Source organism: Capricornis sumatraensis, chromosome 6 (genome assembly GCF_032405125.1).
Source record: "Capricornis sumatraensis isolate serow.1 chromosome 6, serow.2, whole genome shotgun sequence".
NCBI lineage: Eukaryota > Metazoa > Chordata > Mammalia > Artiodactyla > Bovidae > Capricornis > Capricornis sumatraensis.
The window spans coordinates 22271446-22297912 of NC_091074.1; positions in this window are offsets into that span (position 1 = coordinate 22271446).

Genomic DNA, 26467 nt, shown 5'->3' on the forward strand with positions numbered 1-26467 from the left:
AGCCATGATTTTTTGGTAATTAGCCTCAAAGGAATACCTCTCGACATGCTACCAGGCTCTGACAAAAAATTAACAAATGACCATGTGACATAAGATGCTACCAATACCATTTAATTGAGGGTACTGGAAGATGTGTGCTATATTCTCTAAGCCATTTATTGATATAGTGCTGTTTCACTTAGAGCCATTATACCTAAGTCTAGGAACCAAAAAGCAGATGTGGGAGTGGTGACTCAGTAAATTCTTGGATCTTTTTAAGATTACTCCCATTTTTGCCATTCTAAGTTCATCTACCAGGGCATACAAGAATGGTCATATTATACTGGAAGTTGATAATGTCTTATCAGCTTTAGAAATCTTTAGACAAGGCTCTGTCTTAAGGCCTTGTTGTTCAGTCACTCAGTTGTATCAACTCTTTGTGACCCCTTGGACTGCATCACACAAAGTTTCCCTGTCCTTCACCATCTCCCAGAGTTTGCTCAAACTCATGTCCATTAAGTCAATGATGCCATCAAACCATCTCACCTTCTGTCACCCTCTTATCCTCCTGTCCTCAATCTATCCCAGCAACAGGGTCATTTCCAGTGAGTTGGCTATTCACACAGATGGCCAAAGTATTGGAGCTTCAACATCAGCATCAGTCCTTGCAATGTGTATTTAAGGTTGATTTCCTTTAGGTTGACAGGTTTGATCTCCTTGCAGTCCACCAGACTCTCAAGAGTCTTCTACAACACCACAGTTCAAAAGCGTCAACTCTTTGGCACTCAGTCTTCTTTATGGTTCAAATCTCACATCTGTACATGACTACTGGAAAAGCCATAGCTTTGACTATATGGACCTTTATTGAAAAAATAATGTCTCTGCTTTTTTTTTTTTTTTTTTTACAATACTGTATTGGTTTTGTCATACATCAGCATGAATCTGCTATGGGTGTACTCTACTCTGCTTTTTAATACGCTGTTTAGGTTTGTCATGGCTTTCCTTCCAGGGAGCAAGCATCTTTTAATATCATGGCTAGAGTCACAATCCGCAGTGAAAAGAAAGGAAATAAAATTTGTCACTGTTTCCATTGTTTCCCATCTATTTGCCATGAAGTAATCAGACTGGATGCCGTGATCTTAGTTTTTTGAATGTTTACTTTTAACCCAGTTTTTTCACTCTTCTCTTTCAACTTCATCAAGAGGCTCTTTAGATCTTCCTCGCTTTCTGCCAAAAGGGTGGTGTCATCTGTGTAAATGAGGTTTTTGATATTTCTCCTGGCAGTCTTGATTCCAGCTTGTCCTTCATCCAGCTCAGCATTTTGCATGATGTACTCTGCATATAATTAAATATGCAGAGTGAAAACATACAGCCTTAATGTACTCCTTTTCCTTTATGAATCAGTCTATTGTTGCATGTCTGGTTCTAACTCTTGCTTCTTGACCTGCTTACAGGTTTCTCAGGAGGCAGGTAAGGTGGCCTGGTATTCCCATCTCTTTAAGAATTTTCCACAGTTTGTTGTGATCCACACAAAGGCTTTAGTGTAGTCGATGAAGCAGAAGTAGATGTTTTTCTGGAATTGTCTTGCTTTTCTATGATCCAGCAGATGTTGACAATTTGACCTCTCTCTCCTTTTCTAAATCCAGCTTGAAAGTCTGGAAGTTCTCAGTTGACTTACTGTTGAAGCCTAGCTTTTAGGACTTTGAGCATTACCTTGCTAGCATGTGAAATGAGTATAATTGTGGAGTAATTTAAACATTCTTTGGCATTGCCCTTCTTTGGGATTGGAATGAAACTAACCTTTCTTCAGTCCTGTGCCCCTGCTGAGTTTTCCAAATTTGCTGGCATATTGAGTGCAGCCCTTTACATTAACATCATCTTTTAGGATTTGAAATAGCTCAGCTGGAATTCAATCATGGTTATCCAGGTCATTAAGATCTTTTTTGTATAGTTCTTCTATGTATTGTTGCCACCTCTTCTTAATGTCTTCTGCTTCTGTTAGCTCTACAACAACAAGATAATTTAAATCATTGAGAAATAGATTTTCTCTTAGAAAGACATCTATGAGACTAATATAAGATCTCTGTGTACTGCTGCTGCTGCTAAGTTACTTCAGTCATGTCCGACTCTGTGCGACCCCAAAGATGGCAGCCTACCAGGCTCTGCCCTCCCTGGGATTCTCCAGGCAAGAACACTGGAGTTGGTTGCCATTTCCTTCTCCAATGCATGAAAGTGAAAAGTGAAAGTGAAGTCGCTCAGTCGTGTCTGACTCTTCATAACTTCATGGACTGAAACCTACCAGGTTCCTCCATCCATGGGATTTTCCAGGCAAGAGTACTGGAGTGGGGTGCCATTGCCTGCTCCTAGATTGCTGTGTGTATGGTGGGGGGTATAATTTAAACACCTGTAATTTTTAAAAGAAGACCATTGAGTGTAATCTAGGCAGTGTGTGTGTGTGTGTGTGTGTGTGTGTGTGTGTGTGTGTGCGTGTATGTGTATGCTCAGTTGCTCAATTGTTCCTGACTCTTTGTGACCCATGGATTTTATTCTGCCAGGCTCTTCTGTCGTGGAATATTCCAGGCATGAACGCTGGAGTAAGTTACCATTTCCTACTCCAGAGTATCTTATCAGATCTTAAAATAAGATTTTGGCCACCTACTCCAATTAGCTGGGTTGTTAAGCACAATATAGATGAAATAGAAGGAGGAGCACCATAAATGTAAAGTTATAGATATGGACAATTGTAGAAGCAAAATGATAGTGTTTTCTTAATAGGTTACACTGAAAAACAAAAATCATAGTTTTCCTCTTCTTTACTCTTACTATTAATAAGAGGCATAGTGATTATGGTCATACATGGCATAGATTAGAAGATATTTAGAAAGAAAAAGTCAGGGCAAGAAAAAAAAGAATGTGAGTCATTCAGAGATCATGAAATCGCCATGGTTAACTTGGTTAGAGCTGCCCCTCTTTGGGGGAGACAAGGAGATTTTTTCATATGTTATATATTTAGATATATTATAGATTTAATGCATATACATTTATAATGTATATGTTTGTAGGATATGAAAGTGAAAGTGTTAGTTGCTCAGTTGTGTCTGACTCTTTGCAACCCCATGGACTGTAGCCCTCCAGGCTCTCCTGTCCATGGAATTTCCCAGGCTAGAATACTGGAGTGGTTTGCCATTTCCTTTTCAGGGGATCTTCCCAACCCAGGGATCAAACCCAGGTTTCCTGCACTGCAGACATATTCTTTACCATCTAAGCCACAGTAAAGGATAGTAAAGGATGTTATGCATATGTTGAATCAGCAGTATGAAATAAAATGTGTTTATGCCGAGACACCAAATAGTGAAATTGATTAGTGTTATCTTTGCAAAGGCACCTTTTGTTCCATGCTCCTTTGGTCACAATGCCTCTTATTAGGAAACTACCCTGCCCAGTTCTAAGTGGGTTGCTCCTTTGTCTCCCAGGTACGAAGACTCAAGTTAATCGAATTAGACTGTTACTCTTGCAAAAGTTAATCTTTATGAGAAAGATATGATATAAAATATTTGAAACTGAGCTATTCTGTGGAAACAGAATAAAGTATATGTGAGTTCTTTTACACAAATCATTAGCCTACTCTGTTATCTTTCTTTTCTTTGATTCCATTATAATTTCTCAGCTACTCAATTTGCTTTCAAATTAAGTATGAAGGCAAATAGTAATTCCATCGTTAAATGCATGATGAATTAGCAAAAAATATTTATTCTGCTGTTTAAAAGAAAAACAGCTCTAACTTATATATATATATATATATATATATATATATATATATATATATATATATATATATATATGGAGTGGGGTTGCCATCGCCTTCTCCATATATGGATTATACCCCCAGCCAAATTATAAAGATAAACAGCTTCAGTTCAGTTCAGTTCAGTTGCTCAGTCACGTTGCAGCACGCCAGGCCTCCCTGTCCATCACCAACTCCCGGAGTTTACTCAAACTCATGTTCATCGCGTCCGTGATGCCATCCAGCCATCTCATCCTCTGGCGTCCCCTTCTCCTCCTGCCCCCAATCCCTCCCAGCATCAAAGTCTTTTCCAATGAGTCAACTCTTTGCATGAGGTGGCCAAAGTATTGGAGTTTCAGTTTCAGCATCTGTCCTTCCAATGAACATCCAGGACTGATCTCCTTTAGGATGGACTGGTTGGATATAAACGGCTTACTCATGAAATATTGTTAATAAAAAATCTCAGTTTGGATGAATTTGAGATTTTTACCTTTTGGACAAAACAATTTTAACTAAGTTGAGTTTTGTGTGTAGTCATTCTCTCTTTCTTTCTTACTCATTATACATGACATGGAGCCAAGGATTTTTTTGTTTGTTTGTTTTTATGCTCCAGGCATTTTTTTTAGCTTTCCTGCTCCCTATAAAGTTCCAAACAATCATTCATCATTTAAGACCAAAGTCTCTTCTCTTCTTTTTAAGCAAAATTAATTATTCCTTTGTTTGTAACCACTCAAGTATTTTACTGGAAAATCCCATGAATGGAGGAACCTGATGGGCTACAGTCTATGGGGTCACAAAGATTCAGACACAACTGAGTAACTTCACTTTCTTGTATACTTACATACAGGATATGCATATAAGATTTTTATAGAATTGCATAGTGTGCATGTCTTGTTCACTAGACCCTGAGTCCTTGAAGACTTTACGAGCATATTTTAAATTTCTAGTTCTTAACATGTGTGTCACAGAGAGTAGATGGTCAATCTACTTAGGTTCAAAAAAATTGCAAAGCCATAAAAGCAGTAAAGGAGAAAAAGGAGTGATTTTATCTCTGTTCATCGATATTTTTCATCTCCCAGTAAGAAAGAAAACTAGGGAAAAAAAGAGAAATTTGCCTATACAGTTTAGTCAGAGTATATAAGGAAGAGATAAAGGTGAATTACTTTTCATCAGCAATTGTAAGAATTCAAAACAAGTTGGCATATTTTGATATGTGTTCATTTTTTTTTCCTTGCTCTATACCTGAGGGGGAGTGTTTTCTTTCAGAGACAAGAAAGCTATGTGGAGACAGAATTCTTTTATTGCTCTTTGGTCTGCTCTTTGCAGGAAGCTAGATTTTCTTCCCAGCCAGTAAAGCTTGTATAGACAGAGAGGTCAGCAGAATGAAGACTGGAAGAAAGAGGCAAGCAGTGGTGTCATGACCTTGTGACAAAGAGGTCAAGGGGTTTATTTCAGAGCAGTGACCTCCAGAGGAATCAGGAGGTCATGCATGCTAGGGACTATGTGAGATGACCCATTAAAACTAGGAAAGAAAGCACAGTAATAACTTCTATTTATCTATGGATAATAAAGAAATTAAGTTTCATGTATAATTAAAGGAAGGCTAGAATCAGTTAACTTGTCAAGTGGCCCTTGGTTGAATATATCAACACATGGGAGGCAATCTAAGTAAAGGAAGAGAAATCTACAATACGGCGCTTCAGAGGCTTTTACTTACTGTTTGGTTCTTTTAGATTATTAGGACATTGTAATTTATAGTTGCCTAATCCTTGGAAGAAAAGTTATGATCAACCTAGATAGAATATTCAAAAGCAGAGATATTACTTTGTCAACTAAGGTCTGTCTAGTCAAGGCTATGATTTTTCCTGTGGTCATGTATGGATGTGAGAGTTGGACTGTGAAGAAGGCTGAACGCCAAGAATTGATGCTTTTGAACTGTGGTGTTGGAGAAGACTCTTGAGAGTCCCTTGGACTGCAAGGAGATCCAACCAGTCCATTCTAAAGGAGATCAACCCTGGGATTTCTTTGGAAGGAATGATGCTAAAGCTGAAACTCCAGTACTTTGGCCACCTCATGCGAAGAGTTGACTCATTGGAAAAGACTCTGATGCTGGGAGGGATTGGGGGGCAGGAGGAGAAGGGGACGACCGAGGATGAGATGGCTGGATGGCATCACTGACTCAATGGACGTGAGTCTGAGTGAACTCCGGGAGTTGGTGATGGACAGGGAGGCCTGGCGTGCTGCGATTCATGGGATCACAAAGAGTCGGGCACGACTGAGTGACTGAACTGAACTGAACTGAAGTTAAAAGGAATTAAAGTCTATGTTAGTTAATTTTAATTACATGTGCCATCACAAAAATGGTTTGAAAATATCCATTTAAAGGCCTATAGATTAAAACCTAAACAAATATAAATATAAGCAAATAATAATGTAAGAGCAGGATTGACCATTTTCCTCCTATTCCCAACTATGCTATCAGTAATATTAAGAAGGGGCTTCTCTGGTAGTTCAAATGTTAAAGAATCTGCCTGTAATGTAGGAGACTCAGTTTAACAATGACTTCATCAGTTATTAAAAGTTGGGCTAGAAAACAATTATTTAAAATTAGTAAAGTATTAAACAGATATGCACATGAACAGATTATACTTCCACATACAAATATTTTACTGATAAAGTCTAGGAATTGTCTGGAAATCATATGCTTGGAGAACTAGGTGGACTGAGCCAGTTCTCCAGGAAAAAGTATCCAAAGGTGAAATACATAGTGAAGACAGATGTACAGTTTAGAAGAAGAAGAAGAAGAAAAAAAAAAAAAAAAAGACTGAGAAGGGATGTGACATTATAAGAGAAACATGGAGAATAGAATTAAGGTAGTCCTGAGATCAGAAGAAACAACTGACTCAAGAGCAGAAGCAAACAATTCTTTTATATTTAATGTAGCAAAGACCTTGCATAAGACATTATATTGTGGAGTGCATTTGTTATTCCCTTAAAGGTATACAAGAAAATCCGAGATACACAAAATATTAAAACACTGAGGTCCAAGATCGGGCCTGAGATATTTATTTATTTATTCATAGCTAATGTATTTTTAACAACAGCCTAAAGAGAAGAGATTAGAGATATATAATCAGAATCAAACCAATCCATTACCCTCGTTCTTATTTGAAGTATATGCTTCAAATATTTGGTAGATAATGCATGTGTGTGTGCTCAGTTGTTCATTAGTGTCTGACTGCAACCCCATGGACTATAGCCCACCAGGATCCTCCCTCTTTGGGATTTCCCAGGCAAGAATACTGGAGTGGGCTACCATTTCCCTCTCCTGGGTATCTTTCTGACCCAGGGATCAAACCCATGTCTCCTACATTGCAGGCAGATTATTTATCACTGTGCCACCTGGGAAGCTCCAGATATGCATGTACCACTATCCAATAACATGATTTGATCATTTTCAAGTACTGTCTTGGATCTGGATTTCCAATGAAAAAAGCCCTATTTTGATGAAGACTAATCATATCCTTTGCATGTGGGAGAATGACTAGAACTCTGTGAGCTACAGTAAATGGTATCTTATGTGGCACCCCATGATAGAACCCATCTTTCTTCATTTCATTATTTTGAGCAAGAAAAATTGAATAGCTACAGAAACTCTATTTCTTAGTTGTTTCTAGAAAAAGGATATGTTTTAGAATTGTTTACAGGGATGGAATAATCCTGGTGAAGCCTATTGTGTTCTTCAACTTTGTGACATTGTTTTTCACATTTTAATATCTGAAATTGAGCTATATCTTATACTTTGGTGGTGTAACATGGTCTCTGTTGGTCTAGTGACATTGGGATGTAGTTATGCTCTGTTCATGCAGAAACTTGGCTACTATTCCTATTATCTGAGTAGACCAAGACAACCCCGCCATGTTCCAGTCCAGATACAAATGTGAAAGATACAGGAGCTTTGGTTGCTATTTCATAACCTATTGACCGCTTGCCCCTTGCAAGAAAAGCTATGACCAACCTAGACAATATATTAAAAAGCAGAGATATTACTTTGCCAACAAAGTTCCATCTAGTCAAAACTTTGGTTGTTCCAGTATTCATGTATGGATGTGAGAGTTGAACTATAAAGAAAGTTGAGAGCCAAAGAATTGATGCTTTTGAACCGTGGTATTGGAGAAAACTCTTGAGAGTCCCTTGGACTGCAAGGAGATCCAACCAGTCCATCCTAAAGGAGATCAGTCCTGAATATTCACTGGTAGGACTGATGCTGAACCTGAAACTCCAATACTTTGGCTACCTGGTGTGAAGCACTGACTCCTTGGAAAAGACCCTGATGCTAGGAAAGATTGAAGGCAGGAGGAGAAGGGGATGACAAAGAATTAGATGGTTGGATGGCATCACCGACTCAGTGGAGATGAGTTTGAGTAAGTTCCAGGAGTTGGTGATGGACTGGCAGGCCTGGGGTGCTGCAGTCCATGGGGTTGCAAAGAGTTGAACATGACTGAGCAACTGAACTAACTGAACCTGTTGACATCTCCACAAAGAGTAGTGTCAACAGATAAAGAATCACCAGAAACTTAGGAGAAAATAACAAAGACAATGGGACTTCCCAAGTGACACAGTGGTAAATAATCTGCCTGCCAGTGCAGGAAACAAAAGAGATGAGGGTTCGATTCCTGATCCTCTGGAGTAAAAAAATGGCAACCCAGTCCAGTATTCTTGCCTGGAAGATTCCATCGACAGAGGAGCCTGGTGGGCTACAATCTATGGGATGGCAGATAAGTCAGATGTGACTGAGCACATACATTAAAAACCAAGACAATAGTTAGCACTCTTAAAAATGCTGCATTACCAACTCTCTTGGTATCCCAGGGAATAATACTGTGAAGACCATATAGACACTTTTTACATCAAGTCAAAGAATATTTCAGAAAACTTGAGTTGGGTATAAACTTTAGGAATCATTTGATCAGTTATTTTTTTCTTTTATTCTTATAGATATCTAACCAAGAGGTATGTGATAAATATCTTTATTAGAATATGTGTAGAAAGCTCTTCCAATGATTATAAAATTTCTAAATGATAAGAAAGTGTTGAGTCAGTAAAGTTGGTAGCGGTACTCATAACTGACACCATCTTAGATTAGATGATGCACAAAATTCAATTTCTTCTCATCAGATATGATGCACAAACACCTTGTATAAGTACTTTGGCACTGTTTTATCATAGTAGTATCTCAATGACATCTTGAAAATCATTTTTGAATTCTCTCCCACGCTGCATTGCTACAATATTTTCAATTTCTGTCCTTTCATGTGCTTGACTTCTGGACCAGTTGCTTCACATTCCTCCTTTCACTGTAGATTTCTTTGTATATTTTTATAGCAGGATCTCTCAATATAAATGTGAGGATAATATACAAACATGATCAGGTAGGTACATTAGGAAGGTTGAATTGCACTAAAAGGAAGAATCACACACATTCAGGTAATAAATTTTAAACATAAGCTCTTAAAACATCAAATTCCCCAGAAAATACACTTTCTTCGGCCTGCAATGCAGGAAACCCTGTTTCCTGGGTCCCCAATCCCTGGGTCCAGAAGATCCCCTAGAGAAATGGCTATCCACTCCAGTATTCTTGCCTGGAGAATTCCATGGACAGAGGATCCTGGAGAGCTACAGTTGCTGGAGCCAGCGTGAGGAACCCTGCCCATGGCAAAGGTCATGAGGAAGGAAACCTGACAAAATGCAAGGGCATGATCAGGCTTCAGGGGTTCCCCCTGGAATTTCCTGAGCATCCACCCCTGAAAATCAGAGTCTGCCTGCTTTACTGTGTTATGCTTTCCACCTACTCTTCTGACATTAACAGGGGGCTATCCCCTCACCACCTTTTTCTGGAAAAAGTTAATTCAGAACTTTTAGATTATAAGTCTCCTGGACATAATACGAGTGTGTCAATTCAAAAACCCCTCTGATGGCTTTCTAGCCTGCCTGCAGGACTCTTACAGCTGCGCAGGTGATTGTTTGCGGCCTCCAGACCACGAGAGGCACAGGAAGCTTAAAACATCCTAGGCATGTCGGGGCTTCTGAGGAGGAGGAGTCAAAATCATTAGAATAAAACTGACTAAAGGTTTCATTTGTTGAGCCAATACTTGCTGCCAAATTTTCATATCTTTTACTTGTTGATATAGTTGGTATATAGGAAAAACAAGTAGCAACATTAGATCTTTGAGTTAAGTACCTTCTTTGTTATAACCCACTGCACCTTTGTTCTATAGGGATATAACTTTAGTGCTTTTAGGGTGATGCAGATTAAAGAAAAACACTTCAGGGGAAACGAGATTAACATTCATTAAGGAAGAGAGTCAAAAAGTGTTAGGCCTCTTGGCCAGAAGATAATGTAAATCACCTGAGACCTTTTGTATACAAAAAGATATACAAAAAGAGTCAGGACTGCTGCCCCTGCATGACTCTGTATCTTCCATTATGTAAAATTTAGGGTATATAAACACCTTTTAAATAATAAAGTTGAGGGTGTTTTTTGCACAAGCCTGGCCTCCCCCGTGTTGACTCTTTCTCTTGCTCCCTCTCCCTCCCTCTCCTTTTCAGGCTGATCCCTTGGAACACAGAGGCTCACCAAGTCTACTTACTTGCCCGGGCTTCTGAGACCCATGTGAGAGGGAGTCCAAGGCGGGGCACCCTCTGCTATTCAAGCAGGCGCCTGTGGCCCTACATAGATGGTGCAAGTTTCTTGTCTTGAAACTTTATTAGCTTTCCATGTAAACCAAGGAATACCAGCCTCTTTTCTCCACTAGTTTTCCTACTACACTATTTTTTCCTAATCTCTCTTTATATTTCTGAGTAAATACGTAAGTTTTTCCTCACCTACTCTGTCCACCCTTCAAATTACCCTGGATCCACCTGGGCTGGACCCCAGCATACAGTGCATGGGGTTGCAAAGAGTTGGACAGGACTTTGCAGCTAACACTTTATATAGAGAAAGAATAGAGTGACTGAAAAATTTTGTTAAAACAATCTAGCAACACCAGCAATAACTTCCACATATTATAGTATCTTCTAACATTCCTTTCATTAGGGGGTTTATTTTAAAACTTTTCTAATCTTTCTCCCCGAGAAGGAAATGGCAACCTACTCCAGTACTCTTGCCTGGAAAATCCCATGGATGGAGGAGCCTGGTAGGCTGCAGTCCATGGGGTCACTAAGAGTCAGGCACGACTGAGCAACTCCACTTTCACTTTTCACTTTCATGCACTGGAGAAGGAAATGGCAACCCACTCCAGTGTTCTTGCCTGGAGAATCCCAGGGACGGGGATCCTGGTGGGCTGCCATCTACCGGGTTGCACATAGTTGGACACAACTGAAGTGACTTAGCAGCAGCAGCAGCAGCAATCTTTCTCCATTCTACAAGAACCTATACTAACAATGAAATGCTCTAAGCTTTAATTATTATAAAATTGGGAAAAGTTTTTCCTCAGTGTAGCCAAAGCCATCTCACACCATCAATTGCAGTAGAAATATGAGCAGAATATTTCATGTTTCTGTTCGCTCTTGACGGTAACAACTTTAGTAATTTCCATATGTCATCTAGTTAATATGACAAACAAAGAAAGTTGAGGATTTCAAGCACAGTAACAGAAGTGAAAGAGTTTGATTGACTGGTACATTATAACTCTTATTGCATACTGTGGACCCAGGATGTTATAATAATTAGCTGTCAAGTCAATTGTTACTCTTCATTAAAAATGACTATATGACAGCAATTAATCTCACAACTTTAGCTTATTAGGACATTTTATTTTTGCAACTGGGTACAGTGCAGTGTCAATCTGAAGGATGTATTATTTTCTAATAGAAGGTTTCACCTTCATTATTTTGATTATGAACTTGAATAGCATAATGTAAGCTTATGTAATAACTGGGTAAAAATTCTGAGTTATTTATAATTTGCCTTTTGAAGTTCATTATAGATACAAGAGATTTTCATTTATTCCTTTTCTTCACCTTTGTCTTATTGAGGCTGCAGACTCAGGATTTCATACTCTTTGAAAATGATTCTATCCTCTGTGAATCATGTATCTGAAAATACTGACACCCACAAAAATAGGAAAATCTCAAGGACTTTTTTTACAATCCCAAAACACATCACACACACAAAAAGTTAGATCAGAGATAAGTTTTTCTTATACAGTAAATGTTAGATGAGTTAAAATAAAAAATTTTCTGTTGGTAATCAGTTTTCAACTTGGACTGTGGACTGACTGAGTGTGATGACTGAAAACAGGCAGGTGAAATTTACATCACAGATTACAGAAAAGATTTTGATCTTACCCTCTTCATTCTGATGATTTCAAGACAAGAAATAAAATAGCTGAAAATCAGTGCAGCTTTTTCACTGACAACGCCATCAGTTGGAAAATTTAAAGAGAAAGTCTGCACAACTGGCAGATATTAGAGGAGAACACTGAATCATAGACTAGTATTATAGGGATGAGCTCTGAATGATGGATTGTTTTGTCAGTCCTTTCATCCTTACTCAACTGCCACATGTGCAGTTCTATATGGGAAATGCCATGATCTCCCTTGAGAATATCCTAAAAGTCCCACTGTTAGCCAAGAGTTACCTTTAATAACCTGACAATACTACTGCTGTTTACGTGAGCCAATGTGGCATAATGGAAAAAAGTGTTTACTTAGATTAAATGATCTATATTTGAATCATATTTCTACTTCTTTTTGAGTTCATTGAACTTGGGAAAAGTACACGCACTCTTTATTTACTAGATATAAATTTTATCATATGTATCGGTTTGCTTAGATTTCCAGAAACAGTCTGGCTTAAACAACAGTTTTTGGTTGCTTTTTTTTTTTTTTTTTTTTAATGTTGAGGCTAGCAGTACAAGATGAGGGTATCAGTAGGTTTGGTTTTTCCTGAGGTTCTTCCCATTGGTTTGTATATGGCCACCTTCTTGTTATGTCCTCTTGTCTCTGTGTGTGCATCCTGATGTCCACATCCCTTCTTTTAATAAGCACCATAGTCAAATTGGATTAGGGATCATCCTAATGGCCTTGTTTTAAGTTGATCACTTTTTTAAGGCTCTGCCTCCAAATACACTTACATTCAGAAGTATTGTGGGATAGGGATTCAACATAAGAATTTCAGAGAGATATATTTCAGCTTATAATAATCTACAATTATCTAAGTCTTGGATCTCTCAAGGCTTGTTCTTTAGTAAGAATGTATTCCAATAATCGGTATCCATCAATTGAAGGTGGTGGTGGAAAAATGCATTTGAACTAGTTCTCTAGGTTAATCCTGTGTACTCAAAACTTTGTGAACCTATGGAGTAGATCCAGCAGAAAAAAGAATGGGGCATTTATGGAAGCAAGATGACGATAGGCATCAGAATTTACTATTAGGTCAAAGGAAGACATACCAGTCCTTCAAAGAAGTTCATCAAGGGGTAAAAAGAATATGCAACAGACATGAGTAAATATAGTTTATAGGGCAACCCAGGAATACCATAATCAGAGTACTAGACCAATAGGTTCTCAGGAATATTTAATCATAACAGTTAGGATAAGTTACCAAGATAAAACATAAGCAGGCAGAAACAGTGGTAGTAATGTGCAAATTAGTGAGTTAATAAGTAAACTAGTTACCACTGTGCTAATATTTTTAGATGCATCTGCTTATTCATTCACAGTAAATTTTAACTGTGGAGTACAATTTCCACCTTATAGATGAAGAAACATTAGCTTAGAAACCCAGACTTCATGAAGCCAGAGTATACAACTACCTTGCTCATTAGTTATATTCCCAGCACCTAGAAAAAGACCTGACACATAGTGAGTAGTAAATAACCATTCATTGATTGAATCAATAGACTGTTAACTAATTTGCACTGAATGATTAAACTAGGAATTAAACCAAAGCTATGATTTAAGTCAATACAGCAGAAATAGGAAGTAAAATGAAGAATAGCAAAACTAGAAGTATATGTGAAAATAAAAGTAAAAACAACAGTAACAGGATTAAGCATGCTATCTCCCAAATTTTCAACTTTGTTGTTGTAAAAACACAGCAACATATGCAGAGAACCAAATAGTTTATCTTATTAATTAATATTAGTATCTTATTAATTGATCTAACTTGATAAGTACTCTCTGGGAATTGGTTGTTCATTTATCTGTCAGTTAACTTATTTTAACATCCAGCACTTTTTTTTTTTCTTTTTTGTTCTTTCAGATGTTTTTATACTTGTTCTACAGCCTGCTGAGGTCAAAGCCTAATAATATTAGGGAGCAAAACGCAATGGAAAGATAATGAACATTGGAGCTGCTCTATTCTCTTTTGATGCCCAGCTCTAGTACCTACCAGTTTTGTTACCTTGGGCAAAATACTTAATGTCTCTGAAGTTCAGTTTGCTTTATCTATACAAAGGAAATAAATATGGTTTGAAGCAGAGATATAATTAGATAATTCATGTAATGTACCACCACCACAAAGTAGATGGCTTGTTAGTCCAGTAACCTGACAAACAAGTGAAATGAGTTTTTTTACCAGAGTTAATTTTTATATAACATTGTCATTTTCTCACACAAAGCTCATGACTTAACATCAACTGGTTCATCTTTTACAAAATAAAATTTAAAATACTTGTGTCTTCAACTGTCTCCCTATTGCATTTGACATAGGAAGTCACCCTTCATTTCTAAAGATCCTTTGTCCCATTTCTTGATTCGGACAATTTTTAGATAGTTTAGCTGTGTACCCTTCCTCTTGCTGAGGATATCCATGTACATATCCATATTATCATGAACTTCAGTCAAGATTTCTAGCTGTTTTTAAAAAATGCATCCCATGTTTTGGTACATTTCATACAGTATGAGTTGCGCATCCTTAAGGTAGAATTTAGGAAAACCCTGTTTTGGTTTTTAAGCTAAGAAGACATTGTTGTTGTTATTCATTCACTAAATCGTGTCTGACTATTTGTGACCCCATGAGCTGCGGTAGCATGAGTGGCATGCCAGGTTCTTCTGTCTTCAACTATCTCCAAGAGCTTGCTCAAATTCATGTCTATTGAGTCAATGATGCTGTCAAACCATCTCACCTTCTTGCCGTCCCCTTTTTCTTTCACCTGCAGTCTTTCCCAGCATCAGGGTATTTTCCAATGAGTCAGCTGTTTGCCTCCAGGGGCCAAAGTAGATGTGGAAATTAGGCTTTGCCAGGTCAATTACATCCATTAAGGACTTTAACTGGGAAGTGAGGAACAAGGCTGGCTGAGAATGAAGCTGGAAGCATCCACCCTATAAGCACAAGACAAAGAGCTCCATCTCCTTGTCTGGTACCAGTGATGCCAATTGCAGTGTCAGAGTTTCTGCTGGTTCATTCCCATGAGATAGTCAGGAAACGTTTGACTCTATCATCTCTAAGCCCGAATCTCTAGAAGTCACCTATAATTTTTTGAGTTTAATTTCTTAATATTTTTCTCCTCTAACTAGCTACAGTGCTTTCTATTATATTGCTAGTAACAGAGATTAGTAAGTGACTGACACAGTGTCCTTCAAAGGTCTAGCCACAGACTATGAGTAGTGGAGGATAGCAAAGAGTTGGACATGATTTAGCAACTAAACGTCTCTATTCCGGTCATCTGTAAAACCATTTCACAATTTCAGCAAAAACCTAGAAGTTAATATTTATTTCTGTCTTTGACATCAGACCTTTGGTCATTACTCTATTTCTCCGCTTATGGGTCATTTCCACATAGGTATTTACCAAAAGTACTCTAAATGTATTCAAAACTGTACTCACTATCTCATAGGCAAAGTCAGATGTATTTTATCAGCTAAGGCAACAAGGTTGTATTTAGTTGATTCTTCATCCTGCTTCTAGACAGGATGAAGTTCAGTCTGAATCCTAGTTTTTCTTCTATAACTCCCCTGTCTAGCACCCATTTTTGCAGTGCTGGAAATCTTCTAAATCTGTGCTATACAAAATGGTAACCACTAATAAATGCAGCTATTGAGCATTTGAAATATGGCTTATAGAAATGAGGGACTGAATTTTTACTTGTGTTAAATTATATTAACTTAAAACAATTGAAGTTTAGCCACAGTGTCGTTCTATATTATATTCCTCATCTTTGGTTTAATTTGCAGATGTAGCAAATTGTATTTTTATCCAGATTCTACTGGTAGAAATGTTTAAAATAAACTTGAGGCTTTTCCTTTAGAAATAAATGCATCTTAAATTCTTCTAGCCAGCATCTTACACTGAAAATCCTTCGGGCATTAGCCAATTATGTGGCCACCTAAGTGTGGTGTCTAGATTATCCTGACCTGTAGAGGTATGCCAAGTTAAAACAGAATCAGTAGGCTCTCTGAAGTCAAGATCAATGACATCTGTGTTAGCAGTTGATCACCTGAACCTGCCAAGTATATAAACTCTGTATCAAGTGAAAGAAGAGGTATTTACCTTGCTTCTAAAGGCGTGTATATAGTTCTTGCCTAGAATAAAATTACTGATACCATCCAGATTCAGAGCTGATCTACTTTTTTTTATTATTAATTTGTGTAACAAAAAAGTGCAGACACTAGAGGGTGAATTACAGGTTCTACTTACTTAGAAATCTTGGATTAGTTGTTCTGTTGAAAATGTTGGAAATTTAACAAGAGATTTGATGATTTCCTCCTCTAAATTGGTCAAAGTTGCATGTGCTTTACTATTTTGTATACCAAGAGTAGATAAATTTTTTCTCTAAGCAGGCCGAGAGGCAAAATCAAGTATATAAGGACCTATATGGTTATTTACAAATGTAAAGGCCTGATAATAGCATTAAACAATATATGGTCTCTGTTTGTCTAAGTGTTGTAAACCCGTGTCTATATAATTCTAATCTATAGATAACAGCTGTTAATATCTTATTTTGTTCTTAGGAATATTATGCTCTCATTTTATAGTTTACAGAGATAATTGGTTTCATTTATTTATTTTTTTTGAAAATTCTATGTAGCTTTTTTTTAATTTTTTTACATTTTAAATTTTTATTTTTACTTTATTTTGCTTTACAATACTGTATTGGTTTTGCCATACATTGACATGAATCCACCACAGGTGTACATGAATTCCCAATCCTGAACCCCACTCCCACCTCCCACCCCATATCATCTCTCTGGATCTTCCCCGTGCACCAGCCCCAAGCATCCTGTATTCTGTATCGAACATAGTCTGATGATTTGTTTCTTACATGATAGTATACATGTTTCAATGCCATTCTCCCAAATCATCACACCCTCTTCCTCTCCCACAGAGTCCAAAAGTCCATTCTATACATCTGTGTCTCTTTTGCTGTCTTGCATACAGGGTTATCATTACCATCTTTCTAAATTCCATATATATGTGTTAGTATACTGTATTGGTGTTTTTCTTTCTGGCTTACTTCACTCTGTATAATAGGCTCCAGTTTCATCCACCTCATTAGAACTGATTCAAATGTATTCTTTTTGATGGCTGAGTAATACTCCATTGTGTATATGTACCACAGCTTTCTTATACATTCATCTGCTGATGGACATCTAGGTTGTTTCCATGTCCTGGCTATTATAAACAGTGCTGTGATGAACATTGGGGTACACGTGTTATAGTTTACAGAGCTAATTGGTTTTAAAGACATTTAGAGATTGTTCTGTGAGTCTATTAAAACACTATTGCTCTATATTGTTGGTGCCTTCCATTGTTTTCTCAGGAAGTTTGAGAATTTGGGTCTAATTCTGTGGGAAGATTTTTTTGTGCACTATTTCCCTCCTTTGCATTTAACAGTTATCTCTTCATAGATATTGTGGGCACTCTCGTAACTCCGAACACAAACTCAGGTGTTCTATCAGTGACTAAAATGTGTCTCACAGTAATATTGTTGATATTCCAGCTCTAGTTATTCAACCAGAGAGTAACTTGACTCAAGCTCTGCAATGATTTCTACAGCCACAAGTACACTGATTGATATCAGCTCTAGCCATGGGCAGCATTTTCCACTTATTTTCAGCCTCCATGATTCAAGTAGTCAGTCTTGTTTCACACCTCTGCTGCTCATATAAGCTTTTCAATTTCTGCTACCCAAGTGCCCTTCCACTCCATCTTTAGTTTACTTCTGTGCATTTATAGTCCATGGAAAAGTTTGTTTGTTTGTTTGTTTTTTGAGGCTGTGATGTTTTACTTTATAGCAGGACAATTTATTTGAAATTTTTAATTTGAATTATCATTATTTAGTCATCTGAAAGGAGAATTTCCTAGTGTTTTCACATCCTAAGTTTGATCACAGCCTTAATGAGTTTTCCAAACCTTATCAGAAATACTCATAGACATAGCAATCCTCATTGAATTGCATTCCTTTTCAAATGAACAGAATTTCTCCTCACTAGCTTTCCAGTAATTTATCTGTGACAGTTGAAGCCTTCTTCTCTACATGGCCAACGTGGCTTAAACTCTTCTTGCGTAAACATCTATCATAAGCACTCCGAACTTGGCATACATTGTTGGTGAATTCTCCTACCTTCAAGCCCAGCTGTGCATTAAAAGGTAGATCTACACTGATTTCCTCTGTTTTAAATTGTTATTTTAAAGTAATGATAGATTTAAATGTTGTATAGAAATGTACATAGTTCTCTGCCTTCTTTGTAAATGTTGCATAGTACTGGATTTTCTTAAGTATTTTTGTTGTTGTTATTGCTATCTTCCATATTCCTTTCTAAATATTTGACATACATTTGTAAATAAAATTAGGTTATAAAAAAAAAAAACATGGGTTTTCAATGTATTTTTTCTTTAGACACGAGCAGGTGCATTCAGGGTGGTATGGCCATAGACAATGTATTTGCTTTAAATTGCAACTTACTCCCTTAAAGTTATCTTTCTTTCTTTTTTTTTTTTTTCTTTAGTAATACAAATAAAATAAGCAAAAGTTTTGGTACAGTCACTATATAATGATATTTTTATACTTAATTAGATAAGCAAAATTAAACTTTATGTTCATACACATACATACATACACAAACATGCACATTTTTCGGGATTTCCACAAACTAATACTTATTATTGCATGCGTGCATGTATGTACTCAGTCGTGTCTGACTCTTTGCAATCTGATAGCTCACAAAACTCATCTGTCCATCTAATTTTCCAGGCAAGAATATTGGAGTGGGTTGCCATTTCCTTTTCCAGGGTATCTTTCTGACCCAGGGATTGAACCCACATCTCTTGAATCTCCTGCAGTGGCAGGCAGATCCTTTACCAACTGTGCCACCTGAGAATCCCATATTATAGTATAGTGTCTCTCAAAATAAGAGTTACAGTTGACCTTTGAACAATATGAGTCTGAACTATGAAGCACGACTTACTTTACTTACACACATTTTTTTTTTTTAAAGTAAATTCTATGGCATTACAGGATTTGAGGTTTCCTAAATCTATGATTAGTTGACTCTAAGGATATGAAAGCAAATTACAAAAAAAAAAAAACAAGGATAAATGTGTGGTGGATAGGTGCCCCTACCCTCCCTGTTGTTCAGAGGCCAACCATACTATCTCATAGAAGACCTGGGTGATGAAACCACCACCAAATTTCCATAGACTTTTGAACTAAACAGGATCTCTGCTATGTTTATACTGACGATGGCACTTCCTTAATATTTTTTGTTCTATATCTTATCATATTTTTGCTCTTTTTTATTATCACTTCCTCTAACCTCTTTCTCTATCTGTTGTTCAATTGCTTAGTCATGTCCGACTCTGTGCGACTCCATGGACTACAAAACACCAGGTTTCCCTGTCTTTCTACCATCTTTGAGAGTATGCTCAAAACATGCCCATTGAGTCAGGGATGCATTCCAACCATCTCATCCTCTGTTGTTCCCTTCTCCTCCTGCCTTCAATCTTTCCCAGCATCAAGGTCTTTTCCAATGAGTCAGTTCTTTGAATCAGGTAGCCAAAGTATTGGTGCTTCATCTTCAGTCCTTCCAATCAATGGTCAGGACTGATTTCCTTTAGGATTGACTGGTTGGATCTCCTTGCAGTCCAAGGGACTCTCAAGAGTCTTCTCCAACACCACAGTTCAAAAGCATCAATTCTTCAGCACTCAGCCTTCTTTATGGTCCAATTATCACATCCATACATGGCTACTGGAAACACCATAGCTTTGACTATACAGACCTTTGTTGGCAAAGTAATGTCTCTGCTTTTTAATATGCTAAGTTCGTCACAGCCTTTCTTCCAAGGAGCAAGTGTGTTTTAAATTCATGGCTAAAGTCACCACCTGCAGTGGTTTTGACTTTTCTTATATTCATTGTTAAGTGAATTACTCTTCTCTCTTTGCAGTGCAGTTCCCCTTTTCTTCCATCTCTCTCCAAGTTAGCAGACCAAGTATTTAAAATATCATTTATTTTATTCATCCACTAACAGATATAGCTCTGGTTCTGTCAGTTAGTACATACTGTGGTTAAGAAATGAGGCCCACATTAGGCCAGAAACAAATAATTGAGAATGTATTCTGAATATTAGCAGTAGGACTTATGTAGAAACTTCAAAATAGAATGAAAAGAAAAAATTTCATTTTTCAGAATTTCAAATCCAAAATACTGAATTCATTCTCCTCTCAGAATGTATATGACTTCAAAACTCCATTTGAATTTTTGAGAGTTTTTGCTTAATTATCAACTTTAGCCAGTTATAAAAACTGTGTTTTTTAGTAATTATTGCTGAATTGTTTCTAAAGGGTCTCAAGATCTCTTACCTCTTTCTTCATGACATTTTCTGCCAATCTTACAGAAGAAAAAAATGGAAAAGATGACAAAAGAAAAAAAGGCAAATTAGAAAGAAATGAAGAGTGACATTTGATAATTTTTTTAAATGAAGAAAAGTTAGAATAATATATTTTGTTCACAATTGTAGTCCTCAGTATAAACATTTAATTAAATTATTTGTTTCCAAAATATAGCAAATAATAAACACTCTTATACATTGTCTTAAGACTTAGAAATATTTAAAGACTGTTTTAGAAATATGACTAATAAAATTTACAGTGAGACACAATTACTCAAAGGGCATATTTAAAACGTGTTTCAAAAGTTACTTTACAAAAATTCCCTTAAAGGTGTGTGTATATATACATATATATATATATAAAGCATCTCCTAAATGTATAATACACATGAAATAGTTCCCTTTTTTTCATCTTTTTGGTTCCTACAGTCTTTAAATTTTATGGTATTAGAAAGAAATCATTTCCAAAAAGGCATTTGCCCCAGCCCCAAAGAAATAAACTCAAAGTATTTATCACAAACAGCTAAGAAACATATAAGCTTTTCTTTTATGAAATGTTTAAATTGCCACATGATATTAATGAATAGAGAAAATTCTATTATGATTGTTTATTTGATTGTTTTAGTTCTCTTCTGATCAGCTTCTTCTGAATTCATCTGAAATTTTTTCTCAGAACTGTGCAAGGGAAATATTTCTGCTGTTAATTTATTTATAAGAAGGCTTTTTTTGATTTTTGAAAATAATACTGCCTTGAAAAATTATAAGTATAGTTACAGGTTTTTGCAGTGGCCTTGGAGTTTATATAACACATACACACACAAGATTAAAAATCTCATACGATCAGCCCAATTCTCTGGGAACATAAAAAAATGTGTAAGAAAGTCTAGATGCGTTTATGTAGGACATAATTGTTACAACAGTGCACATCTCAGCAGTATCCTCTTTGCTGAAGTATAAAATAACCAGAGGCCAGCATACCTCATATCAATATCTACTGATAATATTTTGTACTTTAAAGAAACTAGAAAAGAATGCAAGTGGGTAGAAAATAGGGCCTCAGGTCAATGTTCTTATAACTATAGTTTCACTTACACCCTAAACTAACCACATTCTGCAGTACATAGACAGTCTATCCAGTTTTGTTGCTTGTTTAGTTAGACTTGTATCCTAAGACAAAATGGAGAACTGAAAAATAAAGATACGGCTTTTCTGTGTGTTTAGGCCATTTGAATCTTTCCTACCATAAACTATAATCCTCTAAGCTACCTTAACTTAACCCTTCACTATAACCCTCAAAATTACCAATTAATCACTAGGATAAAAATGATATATAATGGCCGCATGTAATTTTTCCAGTAGTCATGTATGGATTTGAGAGTTGGTCTATAAAGAAAGCTGAATGCTGAAAAACTGATGCTTTTGAACTGTGGTATTGGAGAAGACTCTTGAGAGTCCCTTAGACTGAAAGGAGATCCAACCAGTCCATCCTAAAGGAGATCAGTTCTGAATATTCATTGGAAGGACTGATGCTGAAGCTGAAACTCCAATACTTTGGCCACCTGATGCAAAGAACTGACTCACTGGAAAAGACCCTGATGCTGGAAAGATTGAAGGCAGGAGGAGAAGGGGACAACAGAGGATGAGATGGTTGGAAGGCATCACCAACTCAATGGACATGAGTTTGAGTAAGCTCTGGGAGTTGGTGATGGAGAGGGAGGCCTGGCAGGTTGCAGTCCATGGGGTCGCAAAGAGTTGAACACAACTGAATGACTGAACAGAACTGATGGCCACATGTAAGAAATGGAAAAGGGCAAGAAATTCAGTTAAGAAAGTATATAAGAAATATCTTCCCTATTCAAGGCCCATATTTAACCCCTGCTATGAGGTAATGACTTATTTTTCCCCTTGAAGTCTCTTTACCACAGTATTCCTTATACCCTCCACAACTGTGGCAACTTTTGAGCTATGGTATTGGAGAAGACTCTTGAGAGTCCCTTGGACTGCAAGGAGATCCAACCTGTCCATCCTAGAGGAAATCAGTCCTGAATATTCACTGGAAGTATGTATTGGTATACCCTTATACCCTCTACAACTTTGGTAACTCAAAGCTTCAAGGGTTTTTAAATGTTCTTTTTCCTCTCCTCTTTTTTCAAAAATCATGATTTATTGATCTAGGAAGTCATTCTAAATTCCAAGCCTGATAAAATTTAAGAAACATTTTTAAAAATTACTTTTATGATAGCATGTTACCCATTAAAAAAGAAAAGAAGCCTTAGCTATCACTGTTTGAAATTTGTTCTCAAGAAATTAGTAAAAATCTTGAGAGTATGCCTCTCACTAAATAGAGCAGAATGACTGATGTGCTCCCAAAACTGTGGTAAAAGGAGAATGAAGACATGTATCTTCATCTTCATCTACAAAAGAGAGTTCAGTTCGTATAATCTTGGGAAGTGCCAGGAAATCATGCTTTTTGTTTATGGTAAGTTATGTCCAGAAATAGATAAAGCTTGTTATATGTTCTTCTGCTACAAATGCCTTTGAGCCTGGCTGACCAGACATTCATCTGGACAAGGATGACCATCCTTTCCCATCATAATAAGTTAGATGAATGGAGATCTCCAGAGATCCAAAATGCAGCAGCTGAACCTTAAGTTGATTTGTGAATCGCTCTAGCCCATGTGTAACAGAGCTTCAGGGGTCATGTTCTGAATCTGTAGGAGGTAAAAGGTAAAGTAAGAGGAATGATATTCTGGCAATAGATGGGCCATCCAAACAATTCTTAGAGATCACAAAAGAAGTTTCGTCCTGACTACAGATTGGGACACAGAGAGGGACTTGGAGCACAAGAGTTAACAGTATATTAGCACCAATCTTTTCAGAAAAGCTGTGTTACCGTGGACCTGTCAGTAAAGAAAAAAAAAAAAAAAGAAAGAAAGAAAGAAAGAAAGAAAAAAAATTAAATTATCAGTTATAGGTGAAATCCAATGCTTAGTTCTGATGTGGCACATGGATGTGGCCAAGGATTTTTGTAGGAAAAATGGGTTACCGGAGGATGTCATGTATCAAGTCTCAAGTGAGTCCCTAGAATGGACTGCCAACTGAGGGCCCTTGGCTTTGAACAGGAAAGAATTCGAAAATTATTGAGAAACACATTCAATAGACAGAATGGGATCCATCTCAGAAAGCGAGAGGGAGCTAAGGTGTGGGGGTATTCGTTTTTATGAGTTGAGTAATTTCAAAGGCTAACTATTTTGAAGAGAGGGCTGGGATTTCCAGGAATTGAGGCAACATCCACTTTTTGGTCTTTCCTGGTGGACCTCTGAACTCTCATGGCACCTATGGGTTATTTAGCACATGCTAATATATTACAATGTACTTATACTAAGGCTCAAGGTCTACTGGGATCCAGATATTCTACCATCTTGGGCCTAGTAGCTTCTAACCAGTTTTGTCTTATCTTCTTTTTTTTATTATTTTATTTTTAATTAGAGGGTAATTACTTTACAATATTGTGATTTTTTTTTTTTTGCCCTACGTCAACATGAAATGGCCATAGGTATACAAATGTCCCCTCCTCTTGAACCTCCTCCCACCTCCATCCCATCTTTAATACCCCTCCCATCCCTCTAGGTTATCACAGAGCCCAGCTTAGGTTTCCTAAGTCATTGTGCAAACTCCCAATGGCTCTCTCTTTTACATACAATAAACCACTTCTGCCCCATGACAGAATCATTTAAAATTACTGCCAAATTTCAGAGAAGCTGAGACTGCCTTTCTTTCTGGTTTTGTGGGTTCCATTTGACCTTGGAAACAGTGATACTAAGCCTGTAGGACAGGAGGTCAGCAGGACTGAGTGTGAGGAACTAAGGGTGGAAGAAATAGGAGCTGAGAATCCGGCAAAGTTTTATTCAATCCAAGGATGTCTCCAGGAATCCATGGCCACTCTATTAGTCTTCCTACCCACATAAATATAGCTCATGTACTTGTTATGCGTGTGTGTGTATGTGTGTATATATATATATATATGTTAAAAATGCAGTTAAATTCTAACATTCATATAATGTAATATTATACAAATATTTTAGTTGTGTGTTTTTGAGCTTTGCACTTTATTTTCTTTATTTTGTATTTTATGGATGACACTCTTCTTGTCTTCAATTATTTTATAGACCCTATAAACTGACAATATCTAATGACCAGAAGAGCCTAGACTAAATAAGAATCCACAGCACATTGTCCATGGGAATATTTTATTACCCTTCCTCCTTTTTCTACACCAGTCCTGTGATGTGAAGTTCATGTGTATTCAGCTGTATTTTCAATGGCTGATAAAATTTCTCAGAGATCACGGAAATAAATGGCCTATATATCTGATCTATTAAAAATGTTGTGTGTTTTCATTGTTTTCTATGTCTGCACAAATAGGTTAAGGGGAAGATAGTAGGGGCTTATTATGAGTTGCCCAGTGCTTTATTAAAAATAATTCCATTTTTAAAACTCACTCATCATTGCTACAAAGGCAGTCCAATAAGCCTAACTAACAGTTCTTGAGTAGATCCCAGCTTGTAAGTTTTTTAATTCCTTTTTGCCTTGACTGCTGAAGCTGTGGTAATGGATATTAGGTAAGGGTTTGAGGGAACAGGAGAGGTGGCAGATGATAGCACTTACAAACTTGATGTTGGGGACAAGCTGTCTGGATTTAAATCACAGGTTGTTTTGTTTTGTCTTTTTACTTGATGTGTTGGAGACCTTGAGTCATTGTCTAGGGCTTACTTTCTTCGTCTGTATAATGATACCTTGAGACTGTGCAATAAAACAACAAAGAAGAAATTAGGACAGCTCCTGGCATAGAGTTTAGGGCTATTATTATTATCTTTGAAACCCAAGGGTATAATATTATATCAATTGCTTTGAAATCTGCAGTCAGCATTTTTATTACATCTTGATCATACCTGTAGCAACAGAGGCCAAAGATACATGCTTTCCTTAGTAAGTTTTCAAATGATAGTAATAATTATAGAAATGAATAAATGCTAAAAACTTGTGGTTTATTAGCATGGTTTTAAATGTTCCTATTGCTGGGTGATAAAATCATTTTGTCAGTGACTGAATATGGCAGTTTAAATCAAAATCATGTTCACAATCAATTAAGATACCTTGTAATTTATTTTGAAAATATTGAAAGATAGAAGTCACGTATATAATTGTCAAGCCTTTGTTGTTTACCAAACTAATGTAAACAGATGTAAATTTATTATCAATATATCAAATTGTGCTGACTAGTATGAAAGCAAAACAGGTGGCTTTATTTCATTTTTTCTGTTATTTTTGTAACTATTTTTTGACACAATTTATTTATTTATTTTTTAGTTAACACTCTCCCTTTAGTACTTAAACTTTACTCCTCTTAATGGCACTCAGCTTGAAAGATGAAAAATACAAAATGAGAGCTCTAAAACACTGAAACTACAGGCTTGTATAGGGCTTCCTAGGTAGCGCTAATGGTAAATAACCAGCCTGCCAATGCAGGAGACGTGGGTTGGGAAGATCCCCTGGAGGAGGGCATGGCAACCGTCTCTAGTATTCTTGCCTGGAGGATCCTATGTACAGAGGAGCCTGGTGGGCTACAGTCCATGGGATCACAATGACTTAGCACACAAGCTTGTATATATCATTTTTGAGGTCTAGCAAAAAAAAGAAAATAGAGTCCTTGCCTCCGCAACATTGATAGAAAACTGAAACCAGTGGCATGGAGAACAAAATCCCAAAGGTTACTCTCCGATTTATAACAATACATCTGCATTAGGCAGAGCCTACCCAGTTTTTTATGACTTAATTGCTTCTCTCTTTTATAACACCAATCTACTTTC